Source organism: Homarus americanus, unplaced genomic scaffold (genome assembly GCF_018991925.1).
Source record: "Homarus americanus isolate GMGI-L3 unplaced genomic scaffold, GMGI_Hamer_2.0 scaffold56009, whole genome shotgun sequence".
In the NCBI taxonomy this organism is placed as follows: domain Eukaryota; kingdom Metazoa; phylum Arthropoda; class Malacostraca; order Decapoda; family Nephropidae; genus Homarus; species Homarus americanus.
Window position 1 is genome coordinate 1,962,881 of NW_024739542.1, and position 13,187 is coordinate 1,976,067.

At 37.6% G+C, this 13,187-nt stretch overlaps 1 protein-coding gene across 1 annotated transcript in view; it reads right to left on the minus strand.

Moving 5' to 3' along the window:
- LOC121874852 (RYamide receptor-like) overlaps positions 1-13,187 on the minus strand; it is a 129,392-nt gene that overhangs the window by 114,743 nt on the left and 1,462 nt on the right. The window lies entirely within an intron of this gene.

Sequence of the window (13,187 nt, forward strand, 5' to 3'; positions counted from 1 at the left end):
CTACTTTTCCCACTTTCTTCCCCCTATCCCTCCACCTCATCCCTCTAGCCCCCCAACCACTACTAATCAACATGCATCAACAAGGACTCACAGTGATAGATTATGAAGCGTTTGTGTAGTGTATCCTGAGACACCCCTTGTGAGATGCCTTAATATATGAAGAGAGTCAAAGAATATATTTATCTATCTTTTTTTGGGGGGAGGAGGAGGACGGGAATATTCATGAAGTTACATTCTATAAAAATTGTAAAACATGAACTGTTCGAGGATGATAACTATCCTTTAATATCGTGCAAGAGGTGTCAGGAATGTCAGTCTTTGAGCGATGTTATGTTCAATGATTATTATTATTTAAGTTATTACGTCTTGTTGATGAAAATGTTTTATGGTCTTGGCTTTATTCCTGCTCACACGTCTCGCAAGATTTCCCAACCCAAAACTCCAAAAGAGGAGAGAGCTAACAAAGGAGGGCTCTGTGCTAGGAAGGTGTAAACACAACTTTAATGCTTTGTAAAAAGAGATGTTTTTGTCTGGTTCAGGCTTTACGCGCTCTCTCTCTCTCTCTCTCATAACGTTCGCTTCCTTACTGTCACTGCGCTGTCTGTATTTTTCTCTTATATAATATAATTTAGCTGTCATCTTGTCAACTTCAATACTGTTCTGCTTCCTCAGCGTTTTCTTTCAATATTTATTTTTTAACTATTACTACTTTTTATTATTATGTTTCTCCTCACTATAACAACAAACAATAGTATCATAACATTACATATTTGATTATTTTATACCTTCATCTATTGCAATTCCATGACCGCAGGAAATCAAAATAAGTTTATAAAAAATGCAATTTAAAAACAAATACATTTCAGTGTTGGTAATCCTACAGTCAGAATTTTTTGCCCAAACTCTGACAAAAAAAAAAGCATAAAATAATTGTGTATATGTTTTTTATTTCTCATTCCACCATAAATATTTCGATCTTTCTTTTTTTACTTCCTGAAAACATTATTTTAACGGATCAACTTTGTCATATCACTATCCAAAATATTTAGCATTGTGTTACTGAGAAAGTTGCCATTTTATCCCGACCCAAATTTTCTTAATCGTATTACCATTTCACAAAAAAAATATAAAAAATCCATCTCCTCGCGTGAAGAGAAAATTGTTACAAATGTGAAGACTAAATAATTTGTTAATAAGAGAAAATTTTTAGTGTTGGGAAGACAATCTTAGTGATGAATATATATAAGTGTTAGCGGTATGAAGATAAAATTCGTAATGAGTTGAGTTGCTTTTAATATAGTCGCCAAAATTATATATATATATATATATATATATATATATATATATATATATATATATATATATATATATATATATATATATATATATATATATATATATATATATATATATATATATATATATTTCAATACGCTCCTAAACGCTTCTTTTAATATTGATCGATCATAATCCTGAAATTTTCTTCCCATTGTTAAACTCTAATATTTTTTACTTCACAAAACTAAACTCAATTAATAAAACATGTGAGTTAACATTAATAACAGATAATTGTCTTAGTTAAAAAAGAAACATGATTTATATTGGAAAAAAATAATAATCCACAATAAATATGCAATAATGAAGTTATGAGAGAGAAAAGTCACAATTCTTAGGTCTAAACAAAAAAAAAACATCTAAAGAATCCATAAAAAAAACTAAGAATAATAACACAACACATCAATAATAACAACAACTCTTCACGACACAAACACTGGACATGAATACTTGATTGCAAAGTACGTACAGTCAGCAAAAAAAAATGTATACACCCTTTGGTCTGATGGCCTCTTCAACGACCACTGATTGAGGCCATGTTAATTTGGTAAGGTTAGTATTTCTGGATGTGTGATGCATTGTAAAACCAGTATGATGTATTTTTTTTTATAGGACATATAGTTAATACAGAGAAATTAACAGGAATCACCTGCGTAAATGAGTGTTGTTCAGAAGTCTTGGTCCGGTGTTGAGGATGACTGTGTGGGACGGAAACTGGAGGCGTTTATATCAATAGAATATATGTGTAGCCTCACTGACGGCCAACGTGAGAGGAGGAGGAGGAGGAGGAAGAAGAAGAATGAGATAAGGAGGAGGAGGAGGAGGAAGAGAAGGAAGAAGAGGAGGAGGAGGAGGAGGAGGAAGAGGTGGAAGAAGAGGAGGAGGGGAGTGTATTAATGGTTGTTTGTATTGGAGTGGAGACTAATAGCACTAAATTGGTGATTTATTAACTGTCATAAGTGAATGTAATGTTGTGTTTAAGAGTTTTTTGTGCGCGTGCGTGCTTGTGTGCGTGTGTAGTAGTTAAAGTTGTAGTTGTAGGGGTATATACAGTATACGTGTGCACAAGTGAGTTTGTGTGTGTCTACTAACACCAACACTCACATACAGATACCAAAACACACACACACACACACACACACACACACACACACACACACATAAATAGAAGCCTTATACTTGTAAACAGAAAATCCAAGATACAGGAATTTTCGTCCCCCTTCCCTCGCGGTCATAAGTCCAGAAAAAATTCACATACCTCTCAGCTGCTCATAGTGGTGAATGCCCTCTGGTGTATCCTTATTTTTTATACTTTCTTGTCTATCTTTCTTTATCTTTTCGTTGTTATCCATCTCCTTCTATCCACATTATATATATGTCCCTACTAACTCTCTAATAAAAACTATACAAGGAATTTTTTTAGATTCAAGAATTTCGTACCAAGGGAATAATATTTTGATAATGTTTATTCATATACGTCCAACTTCTCTCTGGTTAACATTTAAATAAAGTCAGGTTATTTTTTTATTCATTTTCATCGTATTTTTTATTAATACATACAGGTGTTTCGTTTGTCTGAATATTCTGTTTAGATTGTTCTGATGATGTTTACTGCCATAACCGAAACGTTAGCGACAGAAAGATGAAAAAGTGAGACGTTCATCTTTTCCCCAGGCCGTGTGTGTGTGTGTGTGTGTGTGTGTGTGTGTGTGTGTGTGTGTGTGTGTGTGTGTGTGTGTGTGTGTGTGTGTGTGAATCCTTCTGACTTGGCTCAGGGTCTCCGAAATCAATTGCCAACACAGAATCTCCCATCATTCGCTGTCATCCAATCTCTGAAACTACTGTAAAACAACTGTTCTACTGTGTTGCTTCTCTTCGGAAACACGGCTATAAGATTCCCACTTGGCTTAACGCTTTGTATAACCTTGCAACATCCATCAACAACACACCCCATTACCAGAAAACACTCTGTATTGTGTTACCCTGTCACACACACACACACACACACACGCACACCGCTGTTTCCTGGGACTATCTCGTTCACATCCAGTATTTTCCTCACTCCATCCTCCTAACTCCTTATTGGCCCTCTTCTCTCCCATCTGCCACTCATTGCTGAATTTAACATTCTTCTTAACATTCTTCCGTTTCTCATTATCTCAACATGTCCCTATTGCCTTAGTAAAGGACTATCAACTTTTTGGGGGTTCATCCCTATATTATATTTCCTCTTTTATTTATTGTATTTTTCTCGATGTCTTTCTGCTCAATTCATCGCCTACATCGCTCTAAAATACACAAATCTGATAAATTTTATTTTATCTTCTTCCTCATGCATTCAGAATCCACCTTTTAAATCTGGCATTGTTATACAGCTCTTACACTTCTTTCTATACAGTTCTTTATATAAGTATGAACATTTTCCCTCAGTTTATAAGTCAGACACCAGAAACACTTCCTTTTCTCCATTGTCTCTGTTGATGCTAACGTTTATTTTTAAATTTGTCTCCATATTCTATTATTCCCATCATTTTATTTCTGTTCCCATTCGTTATTAACTTTTCACTATACACTCTTTTAATCATTCTCAGTAACACTCTACAATTTTCATTTCTGATTCATCTACCATTGCGGTGCCGTTTGCAAACGGCAGCTAATTTTGTCACCCGCCCCCAAATCTATATCATTCAAACCTGTTGCTTTCTCAATTACTCCTGCTTTCATCTCTCCTACTAACCCCTCCATTAATTCATAAACGCTCAGGGTAACACTGTACATACATGACTATGACTAATTTCATTGGTAATTAATTCAGCTTTCTGCGACACACACCAAAACATGTTTCACGCTCTCTACGGTAATCAATCTTTTTTTTTTACTATACTTCCTACACTGCATTTCTGTCAACTCTATCATAAATATTACAGATCTATAAATATCCTCAGTCTATTCTCCCAGTATGTTTCAGGTACTCTCTTTAATTAACACAGGTTCGCTTTTCTTAATTTCGCTTATACCTGTATGTGTACAGTATTTGTCACAACTCTCATGTAAAGGCTCAGCCAGACATGTTTGTAGTTGTAACAGTCCTTTACCTCCTCGACTTTTATTCAGGAGTCTTATTCATCGCTGATATAACCCCTGTCTTTCATAGCCTGTACAGTTTTATCATTCATTTTGTTATTATTTCACTTGCCTTCCTTTGGTGATATCCTGTCATAGAACCGTACCACACCTTCCTTAAGTTGTTCTCTATCTGTTTCACATCTTTCTCACTTATCTAAAATTTGTTCCTCTTTTTAACTTGACCCTTTTCAATTCTCACCATCCCATTCACACACAAAAAATATCCCTCCACTCCCTACAGTGTTACACAATCGGCAACAGCCCAAAATAGTCTCCACAAATCCCTTTCATTTTTTTCCCCACAGTATATTCTCAGTTTCATTTTTTTTAACCATTCACGAGGATTGTTGGTATAGCAGCGAGTATATAGATGTTCGAACCTCAACCTCCCTTACCTATAATACCAACAGGTTGTAATAGGCATCTAATGACTTGTATGCCCCGAGTTCATCAAGTGTATCTGTGGGAAAGTACCTGTGTTTACCGACCATCTTGACGTAGGAATTCTGTCCGGGTCTTCATAGTCAATAAGTTCCAATCTCTCCAAATACCTTGTGCGTGATGATGTGTCTAACGAGTCAATATATCCCTGTGTGTTTTCTTTATCACCACCGCCTGGTTTCTTACTGGATAACATTGCAATATGTTGTAAGGGAAGCTGCAGCAGTAAATAGTCGCGTCGAGTTGGGCGTGTTGGTGTTGACAGTTGTGAGTCTAAACCTACAACAAGGCGGCGGCCAGAGGATCGCGTTGCATTATGTGACGTCATGCGAAAACTAAGAATACAAAAAAAAAATCAATAAAAGAATCACCAGTTTTTTTTTTTTTTTTTATATCTATCATTAGTTATTATTTCCTAGAGTGTATAAGCAAGAACTAATTGTTAAAGGTATGGTCAAAGTGTACTGTACCTGTGGACAATATAGGAAAAAATTATGCATGGTTGTTACACTCAATACTGTTATTAGGTAAATGCTCTTCGGGGGAATTTCAGCCAAAGTTACCTTACCCTTGCCCACCTCCTCTCCTCCCCATCCTCCTCTTCCGCCTCCGTCACCTGCGCCGCCGCTCGGTCCTTCTCGTGTCAACACCCATTTCTAATAGATTTTTATTACACTCTCGCTACTCCCGCAGTTTTAGGAGACCAATCATAGCACTTCTACACTAGTGGCACTTGAAACAGATGGGTATGTGCCCGTATTATTTGTTTATCGATATCTAGTCGTGATAGGATAGCGGTAAAACGAGACTCTCCCAGCCTATACTCCAACCATCCTATATTCACTCTCGTCTCGCGGTTCAATTCATCCACTGAGAAAATAGAAGCCCAATAATAACAGTGTTTCATCCGTTACAGGAAAGCAGAAACAAAATCGAGAAACTAAGCTGGGAGAGAAACTAAGCTGGGAGAGAAACTAAGCTGGAAGAGAAACCTTGAGAATTGAGATAGGGTTACATCCCTCGACTGAAGTAAATAAAATACCAATGACACATGTTTTGGTATTTTTTAATTCCCAGGTTGGTAGTGTATGTTGAGATGTTATCATAGGACCCTTTGTATTTTGTTTTAATTTCCCGATAAACGAGTAGGAAAAGTTGTGTAAATCTATTCCTTAAGTAGCTGTCATATTAAGTCCTTTCCTTGACTTTTCCCTGTTTTTGTTTGCACCTTTTCAGGATAACTTATTTTCATTATATTTTCGAAAGTTTGTGTCAACTTCAAACTTTTCGTCTCTTCTTTTATCTCGTTTTTTATTTTATCTTTAGTTTGCTTCTTAATTTCCTTGTGTTTTTCTTTTGTTTCGATTAGTCTTTATATATACCTAATTCTCTTGTATCCTTCTTTACTTTATTATTATTATTACTATTGTTATTATTATTATTTGTTGTAGTAGTAGTTGTAGTAGTAGTAGTAGTAGTAGTAGTATCATCTTGTCTGGTTTTCTTAATAGGCCAAGGAGAGATGTCATAAACTAATGATTTAAAACCTTATAATTCAGTAGTTAATTATCACACTTGGAAGAAAAAAATCTAACCCTGGAATCTTATATCTGAAACTCCTATGCGCCCTTCTGCCTCCAACCAACAATATTGGAAGAGATTCGCTTGTTTTCGGGGCTGGAATTTCGTCAGTCTTTCAAAGTTTGCCCGATGGAGATTAAAAGAAGAGTAAGAGTTTGCAAGCTGAGTTAGAGTTTAATGAACCATCTAGGGGAATTAATTGGTATATATATATATATATATATATATATATATATATATATATATATATATATATATATATATATATATATATATATATATATATATATATATATATATATATATATATATATATATATATGCAAGTAAATCACTGTAGATGCGCGTGATCCAAGTATATTATTTTTAGTGCATCAAGTAAGCCTAGCTTGAATATAGGTCATGTGAGTTTTTATATTATCCTATAGTGGGAATACTTCCATGTATACCTTCCCGAGTATACACATACACAATGAGCTTAAAAAGATCACCTTAAGAGAATGTTATGATGAATACGAAGCATAAATGATCCTGTTAACTCCTTCTGAACTCACTGTTAAGGTGGACACTTACATAAGGGTTGTTGGTTTGTTACATAAAGTCAACACTGACCACCTCCTCACTTGACACTTCCTGTAGTAACTTGTATTTTCTCCGTACTTTAAAAAAAAGGTTAGTATTAGTACCTTTTTATGTAAAATTTATATGTTGCCGTTTGATTTCTTCTTCCACTCTAAGAGATAATTCCAATTGTGTCCGGCGTGTCTGTTTTGATCTATTAAGCTGCAGTTATTACACCGAAGTTGGGTATTTGTGGAACTTATTTCTAAAAAAAAATATTAAAAATAACTCGCGGCAAAAATGAAAAAAAATGTGTCTATTTCTTCCTTCATTTCCATTCTTATCACGAGAGTAATTTATATGTTTCTGGCCGCTGTTGATCTCCAGAGGGTAGAAGTTTCATTAAGAGTAGTAACTGTATACACAACTTTTTTTGTTCACGTATTTGTTGTGTATTTTTATAACGAGACACATTTCCTTTGCCAGTGAGTTTGGTATTTTCATATATATCTCTAAATTTGAGGAAAAAAATTAAAGCCTCTTCAAACTCCATCATCCCGCTTCATCACCACGTATTCAAACATCCATCTTCCCACATCCGAACCCCAGTATCCTACCCCGTACACCCTTCCATAACAACAATTCTCTCCTCTTGTAAAAAACTTAAATTTTTCCACTTCCATTGTCACTCTTCTCACCCCCTAGTCGGTGCCTTTGTTCGGTAAGCTGTAGAATATCACTCGGGAAAATATAAAACTCTTAATAGAAACTCTATCAAAGGCGCCAGTGGTGTCCTGAGTAACGACACAGCTGATTGTGGAGTCCTCAGAGTACTGTACCTGATGCAACATAGGTGAGTTAGTTTAGCAGGAAATCGGCAGTAAAGTAATCAATCGTTATTTAAATACTCTCTCTCTCTCTCTCTCTCTCTCTCTCTCTCTCTCTCTCTCTCTCTCTCTCTCTCTCTCTCTCTCTCTCTCTCTCTCTCCTCATCAACAGCTGGTCCCTCTCTCACTTCCGTCTGCCGTTCAGTAGCTCTCGCGACCCACCTCGCTCGGCCCCACACAAACACTCACCCAAGTGTTTGTTTACAGTGATACCCGTCCTACTTATAGCTCAAGACCTCCACATGCCTTCTCGCTGCACCGGCTGTAATAACAACAGATGCAGGAACAGTACTAACAATAACGGTCAGTAACTGCAATAACAATAACAGACACAACACCCATCACCACCATAATAATTATAACTATCATCACCACTATCATCATCACTACTACCAATATCATTATCGTCACTATCATCACTACCACCGTCACCATTATTATATTCACCATCAACCACTACCACCACCATTATCATCACTTTCACCTCCACCACTACCTTCACCACCACACAACATCACCATTACAAACACCATCCAACACTACCATCGCCGTCACTGCCATCACCATAACCAACATTAACATCAACAACTAACACTAGGCTGTGTTTGGCGATGGTCGTGGAAATCTGTTTACAAACATGTCCATCACGCTTGTCTCTTGCCCACCATGTGGTGAAGAAGGAAGGAGGGAGTAGATGTCAGGGAGTGAGAGAGGGAAGGAAGAGAGGGAAGGAAGGAAGGAAAAGGCGTGTGGGAGAGAGGTAAGGAGAGTGGGAAGTAGATGTCAGGGAGTGAAAGAGGAAAGGAAGAGAGGGAAGGAAGGAAAAGGTGTGTAGAGGAGAGATAAAGAGAGTGAAAAGTAGGTGTCAAGGAGCGAGAGAAGGAAGGAAACTGGGGGAGTTGAAGTAAGGAGAGTGAGGAGGAAGTGGCAGGAAGTGAAGGAGGGGAAGGACAAATATGTAATAATCCTCAATATTGCTCCTACTTTACACGGCTTATATACCATCTAAATTTGGTCTGAAGATTCCTCGACATTTCGTCAATATTTTCGAAGGAGAAACTTAATCCCTTGGCATTTTCAATATTGAGAACGAAAGTAAAAGTGTAGTGAGGAGGCAGGTATGTGGTCTCTCACCTGAAAAATTATTATGGTGTGATGAGAGCTGAGAACCTGTTAGGAGAGGATTGACGTGTGAGCTGAGAACCTGTTAGGAGAGGATTGACGTCTGAGATGATATTTTCCTATAAATGTTTACTATAATTCCATGCATTCGCGGATATTAAATCAAGTAAAATGTTAGAATTAAGACTTTAACTTGCTGGCACATCGGACGCCAAGTAATGTAAATTTATTAATATAAGTTAAGGGTTTAGAGGAGAAAATCGTAAATATTGGAATAAGTAATTAAGCGTTCACTCCGTCAAGACTGTTTCCCTCGGAACTGTACAAAAAATAAGAGAGACTTAGAACGTTATTGTCTATTATCTTATCTGTGTATTGTCAGTACCAACAGTTGCATCAGAGAGTGTTAACACCTCATGCATCACACATATTTTCCTATGTGATGAAAATACCTCCCAAGTGGTGACGGAAAAGACAACGTCGTGTGGTCGTCCCAGCATAAATATTATCACAAGCTGCTGCCAGAAAAAGGGTGTGAAGGTCATCTTCGATTTCGGGAACCTTGAAGTAAACAAACGTGTCAGCTGTTTAACATAACCGGCACCCAGACAGGTATAGGTGTGTTGATTGAGAGGTAGGTAGGCACACTGCATATTTTCTGTGTTTCATTTTTTCTTATTTATATGTCTAGTTGAACTTTGTTATAAATTATGCTATACATTATACAATTAATTAAATATCACAAAACAGCTACATTGTTTTAGAGCTTATTGGTTCTTAAAGCACTTATTTGTTTCCCACATAAAGAAGCATCGTTAAAAGATATCTCTCGTGTTAAAAGTATTATCCGAGTTTCTTATGTGAATTTCTGAGCGACGTACTGGACACAAAAATGCTGCAGGTTTATTCATAGTAACATTATGTAGTGGAGTCGCTTAGAACATCATACATGTGATGTGCTTCTGCCACCTAGGTATAATTATATATAAACGTTCAGAAGCTTCAAATTAAATCCTCCTCAACAGGGATTTGAGTTATATAAAAATCTACAGACAAAAACCAGAGAATAAATATGTTCCAGAAAAAAAAGTTACCAAACTGGAGCCATCGCGACCATCCACCGGAGCTTGAAAATAAGAACGTCTCTCATCGTTCTCTCCACCTTCGGGAATCTTCCTATCTCAAGTAAAAATCCTCCCAATATTTCTAAACCGAGATTGAGGTCATTTCCATCCAGAGAGTAATGGCTCTTTTGCCTCTGTTCGTGTGCTCGTGCAGACAGACAAAAAACGCAGACAGACAAAAGTAATCTCTATAAAGTAAACAAAGACATAATTAATCAGAGTAAGACACGAGACAGATGAATGGTTGGAACAGAACACTGAAGGTCAAATAAATAATACTAAGGACTTAAGACACACACATTAATAGATCATGTTATAGCCTCCTTGGATTACATACATACATACATACATACATACATACATACATACATACATACATACATAACTATGCACACACACACGCTCTTGCACACGTAAGCATTGTCACTCAATTCACGTTCCCATTTTTGTTATGCAACCAGACAGACGTACTGACGGACCCTCCCACACACATTCACACTCCATACACTCGTACACTTCACACATTACACACTCCCACATACACACACACACACACACACACACACACACACACACACACACACACACACACACACACACACACACCAAACCAAAATAACCACTTAACCTCACAAAAGACTCATAATCAAACTCCCTAACAAATTCCAGATTAACCTAAACGAATTATCTCGATGACACCCGATTCCTCGGGAAGGTTAAACAAACAGTTCACCCAATAATCAGGTCAAAAGATATCTCCACCCAACCTTCTCGTCTACTCTCCTCCGTAAGCTATACTCAATAGAAATCCACCTGAATTGATTTGATGGTCAGAAATTTGAATTGTTATTTTTTTGTTCCGTGTAATGTAATGTAATTGTTCGATCCCCGGGCAGGGTGAAACTATGGGCAAGTTTCTTTACGTCATTTGCCTCTGTCTACCCAACAGTAATTGGGAACCTGGATGTTAATCGATTTGCGGATCGTATTCCGAGGTAATGGTTATCCGGTGCAGTTGGCGAGTTGTCCGGTCTTCTCGGACTATTCCTTGACACTGGGTCATGCAGCTCGTTAACGTAGGGTGTGGTTGTTGTGTTGGTGACAGCGTCTACACCTTAAACACATTCACGCCTAGGTGGCCCTAGGGCCGTCCATCCTCGTTACACGAGGGGCAACCATAATGTACGTATGTATGTATGTATGTATGTATGTATGTATATATGTAGTCACTTGTGTTGTTATTTCTTTCACTGGTTTATACTGTCAGTGAACCACAGTATGGAATTGATATTGTGTGGGTGGCTCACTCGTGGTGTGGTGGCTGTGAAGCGAGTGTGTGTGTGTGTGTGTGTAATAATAATAATAATAATAAACTGTTTATTAATAGAGTTGCAGCCGGTGGCTGAAAATATACAGACTTACATTTGATTTAGACATAATGATATAATATGCATTGAATACATTTGCAGGGCTGTACAGTACATAAATCAGGAGTTGTTTATTATTTTAACAATAGATGGGATGGTGCTGTTCTTATATCTATCGGTGCGGGCTCTTATGGGCTGAATTTTGTTGTAGTGGCGGACTGCGCGAATTGGGTGGGGGGCTGCAGGTGGCAGGAGGTGGTGATGACGAGGGTGATGCAGTAGTCCACTGCCAAACCTTTCCAGTGCTTGGTGGTGGAGGTCACTGAGGGATGGCATTTCCAGGGTGGAGAGAGCGTTGGTGTAGCCGGAGTATTCTGCACCGAGCATGATTCTGCAGGCCCTTTTCTGTACCTTCTCTAGCTGACGAGCGTTTAAGACAGCCGGAGTATTCTGCACCGAGCATGATTCTGCAGGCTCTTTTCTGTACCTTCTCTAGCTGACGTTGTTGGGTGGAGTTAAGACAAGACGACCAGGCTGGTGTGTGTGTGTGTGTGTGTGTGAAGCAGACTAGTATATATACACACTGATAAGACAGTGTTATATCATTAATAAAGACAGTTATTGGTTCTACCTGACCGTGCTCAGACCTCACTCTATAACTTACTATCAGATAAGAGATGATAAGAAATTCATATCATCTATGAACCCGATAGTGAAGGTGACGAGTGATGGTATTTAGAGAGACGTATATAGTAAACATTCAACATTCAGTAAACATCCACTCTATCTCCCCTACTATACAAGGAATGTATATATGTCTTACGCAGTGGTGGTGTTTTTCGGCAAAGATATGAGAAGTCGTAAATGAAATACATCTTTATCGACCTCAGTGGCTGTGTTTTATCTCCCAGTCGTCTTTGTTTGGTATAAAGATGAATGTTTTGGTGGACAGTGTATCTGTCTGTCTCTCTTTGACTGGCTATTTGTGCTTCTCTTTTCTGTACAAATGTCTGTTGCGTGGCTTTGTTTGTTTGTGTTTTTCTATAATATTTTCTCTCTTTCCCTCTACAGTTGATTTACTCTAGACAAAACGCCTTAGTCAGTATTTTACATTATATTCGTTTAGATAACTACCTATTTATATATAATCTGATTATTAAAGGTACTTTCCAAAGGTGATGTCACGCATACTACACCTTACCATGCTCCTGGTAATTGTGGCGTTAATGGTGCCACTGTTTGTGATGTTTTAATGGTACTCTCAATATCGAAGTTGTTGGTGGTGATGTTTGTGTCTGTGTGGGGTTACGCAGCGGGACCAATATCTTATTACTACAAGGACACGAACTAGTAACCTATCCTCATGTGTAAGAAATTTATAAAATGAATACGCGATGACAACAAAACAACCACGTCATCACACCAGGCAGTTCAGTTGGTTTCTAACTGGATGATCTAAAGGCGAGATAATACGCTTCTGATAGTAAGATTGATTAGTAGGATTATACTAGTATACTGGTGGATTAGTATGAGAGGTGTGATTACTATCTGATAGGAGAGATTTCGGGTGGTGAGTGAGAAGAGGTGAAGAGGAAGATGGTTTGACGGGTTAAAACACACACAACACAAAGCTATCCATACAG